Raw genomic sequence first — 9131 nt, forward strand, 5'->3', positions numbered from 1 at the left:
GCCCTCCGGGCCGCCGCTGGGCACAGCCCCATGGCACCAGGCCCGTGCCAGTGTGGCTGCAGAGGGGCCATGCCATGCCAGCTGCCAGGCCCAGGGTGGGCTTGTGGACATGCTGCCCGTGCCCATCCACGGCTCCTCAGCACCCACAGAATGCCCTGATCCAGGGAGAAGGGACAGGGCTGAGCAGCAGGAGGCCTTGGCACAGGCACACCCTTGGGGGCCTTGGCACAGGCACAGCCATTGCTGGGTGGGGAACCTGCTGAGGTACCCCAGGGGGCTGTGCGGAAGGTGGCAATGCTACTGGCATGCCATGGCCAGCTCACACTGGGTGCCAAGACCATGAGGAACCCCCTCAGCACCAAGCCCTGCGACCCCTGTGTGCCCCAGCCCCTCATGTGGCCGCGCACAGTCCCCATGGCTCCCTGCTGCTCCTGCTCCTCAGGAGAGACCCTCAGGCAAACCAGGCTTCCTGCTCTTCCAGCATGACCCAGCCAGGCCCAAACCCAAACCCAAACCCTGTGATCTTCCTCCTGCCAGAGCCCCAGCTGAGATCTGTGCCCAGCCACAGCCTGGCCAAGGCCCCTCCAAACCCTGATGGCTGAGGGCTTCCAGCCACTCGTGCCTCCCATTTGTTTTTCTCATCTCACAGGAGACACCCGATGTGAGACTCTTGCACGTTTGTCCCCAAACGTTTATGTGACAAACCTCAGGGGTCCCAAGGCTTTGTGCTGCCTGGCTGCGCCAGAAGCTCCTTGTCCTGCACGTCCCTCTCCATGAGGCTGCAGAGGATCAGCCTGGGACATCCTGCCCGTGGCAGGTGATGCCAGAGCCCAGCCACAGACCAGGCTGAGAATTCCCAGAGCTCCCTGAGGGACACCCTTCTGCTGTGGGGGGTCAGTGTCCAGCAGGTCCTGCAGGAGTGATGAGGGGGCAGCAGGAGGGGCCCAGCTCCATGTCACACTGTGGCACAAGTGTCCCCTGCTCAGGGGGCAGAGCAAGATTTGGTTCGCACCTTGCTGCTGTCCTGCCCGTCCTGCTGGCCCTGCCCAGAGCAGACCCAGGACCTCCTGAGCCCCTCTCAGCCTGTGTCCAGCCCAGCCACCCTTGTGAAGCACCCAGCTCTCAGTGCAGGACAATCCCGTGGTGACATCCCAGCCCCTGCTCTCGGCTCTCTCCTCCCTAGGTTTGCTCAGTTGCACAAATATTCCAGTGCAAATCCAGGCTCCAGAGCCACAAGCCCAAACACAGCCAGCCCTGGGTGGCTTTTGGGTCAGCCCTGCATGCCTCGGGCTGGAGGAGCAGCAGCTCCCCGCGATGAGCAGAGCAGGCGGGATGGGGAGCAGCAGCTCCCCGCGATCAGCAGAGCAGGAGGGATGGGGAGCAGCAGCTCCCCGCGATCAGCAGAGCAGGAGGGATGGGGAGCAGCAGCTCCCCGCGATCAGCAGAGCAGGAGGGATGGGAGAGGCGCTGGAGCCGCTGGCTCACAGAGGGAGCAGGTGGCGGGCGGCTGCTTCGTGTCGCTCGCAGCTCAGTAAAACGTGTCAGCACAGCCTTCAGCAGCTTTGCAGCTCAGCCCATCCCCTTGATAGAGCTAATTCTCTGGCTGGGCAGAGACTTTTCACAGCTAAACACCTTCTTTGTTTTTCTTTTTCTTTCTTTCTTTCTTTCTTTCTTTGCGGAAAGTTGAATTTTGTTCTCTTTAAACATCTTTGGTTTGGGGGTTGTCTGGGGTTGCTGTGATGAGCCTGAGAACTGCAGGGTGCTGAGTGCCCATCCCGTGATTTGTTCATGGATCCCATGATTTGCTCACGGATCCTGCTCTGCCTGGGGCACTGATGATGCCGGGGCTGGGCAGGAAGGCAGCAGAGCTGCGGGTGCTGAGTGCCCATCCCGTGATTTGTTCATGGATCCCATGATCTGTTCACGGATCCCATGATCTGTTCACGGATCCCATGATCTGTTCACGGATCCCATGATCTGTTCACGGATCCCATGATCTGTTCACGGATCCCATGATCTGTTCACGGATCCCATGATTTGTTCATGGATCCCGTGATCTGTTCATGGATCCTGTGATTTGTTCATAGATCCCATGATCTGTTCATGGATCCCATTATTTGTTCACAGATCCCGCTCTGCCCGGGGTGCTGATGCTGCCGGGACTGGGCAGGAAGGCAGCAGAGCTGCGGGTGCTGAGTGCCCATCCCATGATCTGTTCATGGATCCCATGATCTGTTCACTGATCCGATGATCTGTTCATGGATCCCATTATTTGTTCATAGATCCCATGATTTGTTCATAGATCCCATGATCTGTTCATGGATCCCGTGATTTGTTCATGGATCCCATGATTTGGTAATGGATCCCATGATCTGTTCATAGATCCCATGATCTGTTCACGGATCCCGTGATCTGTTCATGGATCCCGTGATCTGTTCATGGGTCCCCTGATTTGGTCATGGATCCCGTGATCTGTTCATAGATCCCATGATCTGTTCATGGATCCCATGATCTGTTCATAGATCCCATGATTTGTTCATGGATCCCTCTGTGCCCGGGGTGCTGACGCTGCCGGGGCTGGGCAGCAGGGAGGTGCTGCCGGCAGAGCTGCGGGTGCTGAGTGCTGCTGCAGGAGAGACCCTGCATGCACCAGGCACCTCTTGCTGCACTCCCAGCTCCCAGCTCAGCTCTGAGCCGCTGCAAAAGCCACATGTCGGGAACGGAAATTAAAGGCCCCTTGATTCTGACATGATAGAGCGATTAAAGCCACATTTCTTGGCCTGGGTACCTAACTGGAAATGCAGATATAAGGCTTAGATCCCCAAGGGGATTCAGATTTCTAATCCGAATTTATGCAGCTAAATTCCTATTGATTTCCCCCAGGTAGGGCCCTAAATGCCTTTGTGGGCTGTGATCCAAGGTGGAGGTGTCGTGGCTTAGGAGGGAGCCCCGGCCCTGACAGCCTGAGCCCAGCACTGGGGTGAGGGGCATTGTCCTGCCCTCCCTGCCAGGGTTGTGCTCTCTGGGGGCTCTGCAGGTGGGATCTGGGTGCCCCCATCTCCTGCTGTCACTGGCAGGGATGTGCAGCCACACTGAGCCACTAAAGGAAGGTGCAGCCCCAAATAGCAAATCCTAAATCCGTGATTCCCTTACCAGAGAGAGCAGGGCTGAGAACACGGGAGTGGGGTCTGCCTGGGGTCCCAGACACCCCCAGAGTGGGGCAGGGCAGATCAGTGGGGCTGCTTTGCTTTGCTGCAGTGCAAGGGGAGGCTGTGCTGAATTTGGGATTCAGCTTTTGGGTTCCTGCCCTTTTCTCTCCCTCCCCAGAGTTCCTGGTCAGAAATCCTCTGTGCATGAGCTGCCCCTCCCAATGGGGGTGAGCAGCAGTGACCGTGGGGGACACGGCAGCTTCAAGCTCCCCTCTAGCTCTGGCCAAATCTGAGCTAAACCTCTCCATGGGCAGCCCTGAACCTGCACAGGGCTGCATCCTCTGCTGTGGCTGGGCCTGGAGGAGCAGCTCCTGGGGCAAAGGGGGTGCCTGGGGGGCTGGAGGAAAAGCTCATGGGACAAAAGGGGGGTGCCTGGGGGGCTGCCCTTGGGGAGGGCAGGGGCAGCAATGTCGCGTGTCTGCTCTGGGGCTGAGTGTGGGCTCAGAATGTTCCCCTGAGCATGAAAACCTTTCTGTGAGCTACTCCAGAGCAGCCCAAAGGCAGCTGGGAGCCACATTCCCAAGGGACACGGGATAAAATGTAATCCAGCCCTGGGACAGGAGAGGATGGCCCTGTAGCAGTTCTGGCAGGGATGCCTTTGGCTCTCAGAGCTCTGGAGTTTTCCCCAGACGACCATGAGCTCCTGCTTCACCTCCCACAGCACTGAGGCTGCCCCTTGCTTCCATCCCAAAAATTCTTTTACCATGTCCCCCATCAGTCCCAGGAATGACTGCTGGAGTCATTTGGAGAGCTCCAGCCCTGCTCTCTCCAGGCTGCTGGCTCTGGCCCTGTGCTGAGCACACGGCCTGGGGAAGGAGGGGGTGCTTGCAGGAGCCCCCTGCTCTCCCAGGGAGCAGGGATGGGCTCATCCCCCTGGGACAAGTGCAGGGACTGCAACCTCTCAGTGATCCCTGAGGGATCACTGCTGTAATTTAATTTGTGCAGGGCTCCACTGGGAGTCTTTGTCTCGGAGCTGGCTGCTTTAATGTAAAGAAGCTTTAATAAAATAGCAAAGCTAAGGCAGAGAATCCTCCACAGGTTATTCATTTCAGCAGTGGCATCGCTTGTCCTGTGCTTTGCTGCACCCTTGTCTGGCCGCTGAGTGGAGAGGGGCCTGTTGTCACTAAACTGGGTCTGTTATCACTGATCTGGGTCTGTTATCACTAAACTGGGTCTGTTATCACTGAACTGGGTCTGTTATCATGAACTAGGTCTGTTATCACTGAACTGCGTCCGTTATCACTAATTGGCTCTTCTCACCTGGCCGTGCCCCAGCTGTCCTGACAATGCCCTTTGCAATTCTCATGTGCAAATTAGTGCCCTTCATGCCTGGGCAGCTGCAGGATGTCCCCAGCAGGGTGGCCTTGGCCGTTCCTGCAGTAGGGCCAGGAGCTGGAGCAGGGAGCCACATCCCTTCCAGGCCTTGGACCTGGGGCCAGCTCGGGCTGGGCTGCTCCAGCCGTGCCTGCTGTGCTATCTGGGGATGGTCCCCAGGTGTGAAGCAGTCTCAGCCTGTGGGCAGGGCTTCCAGGGCCCTGGACCTGCCCCAGAGGGTCTGTGCCAAGCCTTGGTGCCCAGCAAGCCTCTGGCACGGGTAGTGTTTAACCAAGTGGCCGTGGTGTGTCCTTGGTCCCCTCCCAGCAGGGAGCAGCAGTCCCAGGAGCTGGCAGGGGTCTGTCCCACCGGCTGAGGGGATCTGTGACCAGTCTGCCAAGGCAGAGGCACCTGCTGAGCATCGGAGCATCCTCTGCTCCCCAAAGCGGGCTGAGGAGCCCTTGGCACCAGCACAGGAGTGCGGGGGCACCGAGGGCAGCCCTGCCCTGTGCCGGGCACAGCCCCCACGGCACTGAGCCGTGCCATTCCCCTGCAGGGAAAGCGGGAGGAGTAATTTCCACTCGAATTCATTTGTTTGTTTCGGTGCTTTGCAGACCCAAACTCTCCCCTGGGACCCCGCTGCCATCGCTGGCAATGGATACACAAAACCTTTCCTGCGGGATGCCACCTTGGGAGCATCGCGAGCCGTGCCTGCAGCGGCTCCTCACAGCCAGCGTGTCCCCAGGATGCTGCCCAGTGCCCCGTGCCAGGCTGGGACCTCGCTGCCCGTGCTGCGGGAGGATCCCGAGCTGCCGGGCAGGCAGAGCCGGGAGCGCCGATCCCAGCGGATAACGGCCATTAACCTCTCCCTTGGAACAAGAAGGTGCAAATGAGCCCACAGTAGCCTCCTTTCTTCTGGCTGAGCAAGATTGATTGAAAAACAAATTGGCGCAAATAAAGCATGTAATTAGATTAAAGCCTCTCGCCTGGAGCGGCTGGAAAGCGGCAGCGAGGGATTCCCGGAGCCCGCAGCCCCTTCTCCCCACCTCCGCAGCCCCTTAACATCTCCGCAGCCCCAGCCCCGGTGGTCCAGCAGGAGCAGCAGCTCCAGGATGTGACCGGGCTGTCCCCCCACATCCCGGCCATGTCCTCGCAGGCCCCTCGGCCGCTCCGGTCCCGGCTGGGCTGCCTGTGGTCCCTCCCTGGCAGCGCTGGGCACAGGCACCAGCGCAGGCACCACCCAGCGCCAATGCAGCTCGGGGAGTTCCCTCCCTGCCCCCGGAGCTGCCTGGGCCGGTTTGGGGATGGGGATGAACGGCCCGAGGGGTTTTTGGTGGCTCAGGACAGGCGTGACCTCAGCAGCACATCCCAATATTCCCGGGAGCAGGAGATGGCTGCTGGGGACAGTCCAGCTGCGCCAGACACCCACTGGAAACGCTGCACTGGAAAAGCCTGCGCTGGGAACACTGCACTGGAAAACCAGCACTGAACTGGGAAACACCTCACTGGAAAACTCCCCAGCAACACGGGCTTTTACAGCTCTTCCACACCTCTGCCCCTGCTCAGCCCTCTGCCGGGGCTGGCTGCACATTTCCTACCCCTTCCCGCAGGATTTATCCGGTGTTGAGCTGCACATTTCCTACCCCTTCCCGCGGGATTTATCCGGTGTTGAGCCCCAGGACACGCTGGGGACATGGGGTACAGATCCAGGGGTGCCCTGCCAAGAGCCACTGCCAACACTGAAATACATTCCCAGGAAAACGCCTGTCCTCGGGAGCGGAGCATCCCATAAATTCCTGCCTGACAGCAGCTCCCAGCGCAGGGGGAAATCGGAGTTTTCTCTTCAGGAGAGATGCAGAAACAGGGAGCTGGGGCTGGGACAAGAGCTTTGTGTCTCCAGGGGGAATGAGCCTCTGGAAATGGCCCAGGATGGGGAGAGGGAGCTTGTCAGTCCTGACTCTGAAGCTCGAGGCGTGCCTGTGGTGGGATGTGGGGATAAAGGGTTGCAGGGATTAAGGGATATGGGGATGAAAGAATAAAGGAGTGGAGGAATGGAGGGGTTTGGGGTGGAGGGATGCAGGGATTTGGGGTGGAGGGATGCAGGGATTTGGGGTGGAGGAATGGAGGGGTTTGGGGTGGAGGGATGCAGGGATTTGGGGTGGAGGATGCAAGGATGGAGGAATGGATGGATATGGGGCTGCAGGAAGCCCAGCACTGGGATGATGACAGCACAGTTCTGTTGTATATTAAGTTTATCTGCATTTCAGCAGTTTTGGGGGTTGTTTTAGGTTTTTTTCCTTCAGACTTTCTGAGCTGTTTTGAAATGATCAGGAGCTCCCTCACTGCCAGCCCCTCTCCCCCATTGTGCTCCCAGCCATTCACCGGGATCACCATGAGAAACCTTTCAGAGGGAGCGGGATGCTGCTGATCAATCAATCACTCAATCAATCACGCAGCCAATCCATCACCTCGCTTACAGCTGGGACAAGGCAGAGAAAGCCCGGGCAGGGCTGAATGAATTCCTCCTTTGGATGGGCACAAAGCTGGAGTCTCCCAGGCCGAGCCCGGCTTTACCCCGGGCTGAATGAAATGAGGATTTCCCCTCCCGCCTTCCCGCAGGGAGCTGGGCAGGGCTTTGTTCCCAGGCTCGGGATGCTCCCGGCTCTCCGAGGGCTGACACCTCCCCACAGCCAGGCCTCGGGCTTTTCTCCCTGCAGTGCTGAAACAGGAGCTCCAGCTCAGCAGGGAGGGCAGTTTCCCCGTTCCTGGTTCGTGGGGAAGGATTCAGGCTAGGATTTGGGTACCACAGCACGCAGCCAGCTCTGCCCCGGGTCTCCTCTGCCCTCTGGGAAAGCTGCAACCTGCAGCCAGAGCTGCTCTGGGTCTGGGAGGGCCAGGGGTCCCTCAGAACTGGCTTTTCCCTTTCCTGCACTTACATCCAGCCTCTTCCCCACCAGCCAGGAACAAAAGGGCCCAAAATGATATTTGGAAGGGCCAGATATGGTTTAGAAACTGCAGAGGTTGATTTCCAGGGGAAAACCATGGGGAGCTGCATCAATCCATTCACCTGGTTTTATTTAAGGCCCCTTGGCTGAAATCATCCCTTTCAGATAATCATTCCCCAGAAAATCTGGATTTGATTCAGATAAGACAAGGACTGACTGGCAGGTTTGTAAACCTTTGTAAACCCCCCCACTGCTATTTTTGTTTGCCCTTTCACTGTGGTCTCTTCTGTCTGGGAGGGACCAAAAAAAGCACCAGAAAAGTTCCTCTTGCCGGGCAGCAGAAATGAGGAGCAGCCCCTCCTCTTCCTCCAACCTCCCAGCATGGGAAAGCATGGATGCATTTCATCTAAACAATCCACTTTTGGCTGATTTTCCCAAACTGATTGGGACCCCTGAGAGTAGAGCAGAGCCAGGCAGGACCCCCCACACCAGAGCTGACATTATCCCACCCCTCGTTCCAAGACCAGCTTGGCCCATGGTCTTCCTCCATGGCCCAGGTTGGGGTGATGCTCCCTCAGCTCTTGGCCACTTTCTGTCCCACGTGGCCACGAGCACAGGAAATGGAGCAGCACCTCTCCCACAGCTGCCTGCACTCAAAGTCTCCCACTAATTGCTTTTCCCATCTTGTTTCCAAACCCTTTTTCTCCCATAGCATGGGAGCTCTGGCTCACAGACACTGATTTAGGGATTTGTGAAAAACCCCACAGATTTCAGCAGGGTGGGGATGGGAGCTGAGAGGTGCCAAGACACAGCACTGCTGGACGCTGTTGAGGAAAAGGGATGAAATATGGAGGGTTCAAGCTCCTTGGACAAAGCAGTGCTTAAAAACTCCAAAATAAAATCCCAGTGAGAAGAATTATGATGGGATTCTGGGCCTGATGGATTGCTCAGCTTGGCTCAGCCTTCGCTGGGCTTTCACTGGGAGGTGGCAGAGGAGGCTCTTGGTGGGATGTCCGGGTCCCTGGTCACCCCTCTGGGCAGGGGATGGGGACATCTGGCCCTCCAGGGACACAGGGATCCCCAAGGCACTGTGCAGGCATTTCCCATCCCTCCCAGACCACGGATAACCTGCTCCAGCCTCCAGCCAGGCCTCCTGAGCTAAGGAAGGGCTCTGACCCTGCTGGGTGTGCTCAGTTATCAGCTTCATGCAGCTTTGTGTTCTCAGTTATCAGCTGGGCTTTAGACCCCTGAGCAGCCCCTCTCCCATGGCAGGCTGCAGAGCTGCTGCTGTGATTGCACGGGGTAAAACCTGTCCCTTCAACCAGCCCCCACACCCCCTGTGACAAACACTGGGAACTGAAGATTCCAGGACTGTCCCCTGCTCCGGAGCCTGGGTGACAATCCCTGCCACAGCACTCGGCTCAGGGATCAATCCAAGGTGACATCTGTCACTTTTAGTACAAACTCCTTAATTTATGAACCGCTGAGACAGAAGTAAACAGCTTTTCCACCTCCTGTCCTTCAGACCTGGGGCTCAAACACCCCGGGAGCCTCCAGGCAGCAGCACAGGACAAGTCAGCCTTTGAGGGACCCTCTGGCTCCTGCTGCCATCCCCTGGTCAGCACCATCGGGGTCCCTCGGTGACAGGGGGGGACAGTGGTGG

General features: G+C 58.0%; 1 protein-coding gene across 1 annotated transcript in view; it reads right to left on the reverse strand.

Moving 5' to 3' along the window:
- The window catches only part of NTN1 (netrin 1), an 84694-nt gene that overhangs the window by 6839 nt on the left and 68724 nt on the right, over window positions 1–9131 (reverse strand). The gene's annotated exons all lie outside the window — the stretch shown is intronic.

This window comes from Geospiza fortis, unplaced genomic scaffold (genome assembly GCF_000277835.1).
Source record: "Geospiza fortis unplaced genomic scaffold, GeoFor_1.0 scaffold485, whole genome shotgun sequence".
Classification (NCBI taxonomy): domain Eukaryota; kingdom Metazoa; phylum Chordata; class Aves; order Passeriformes; family Thraupidae; genus Geospiza; species Geospiza fortis.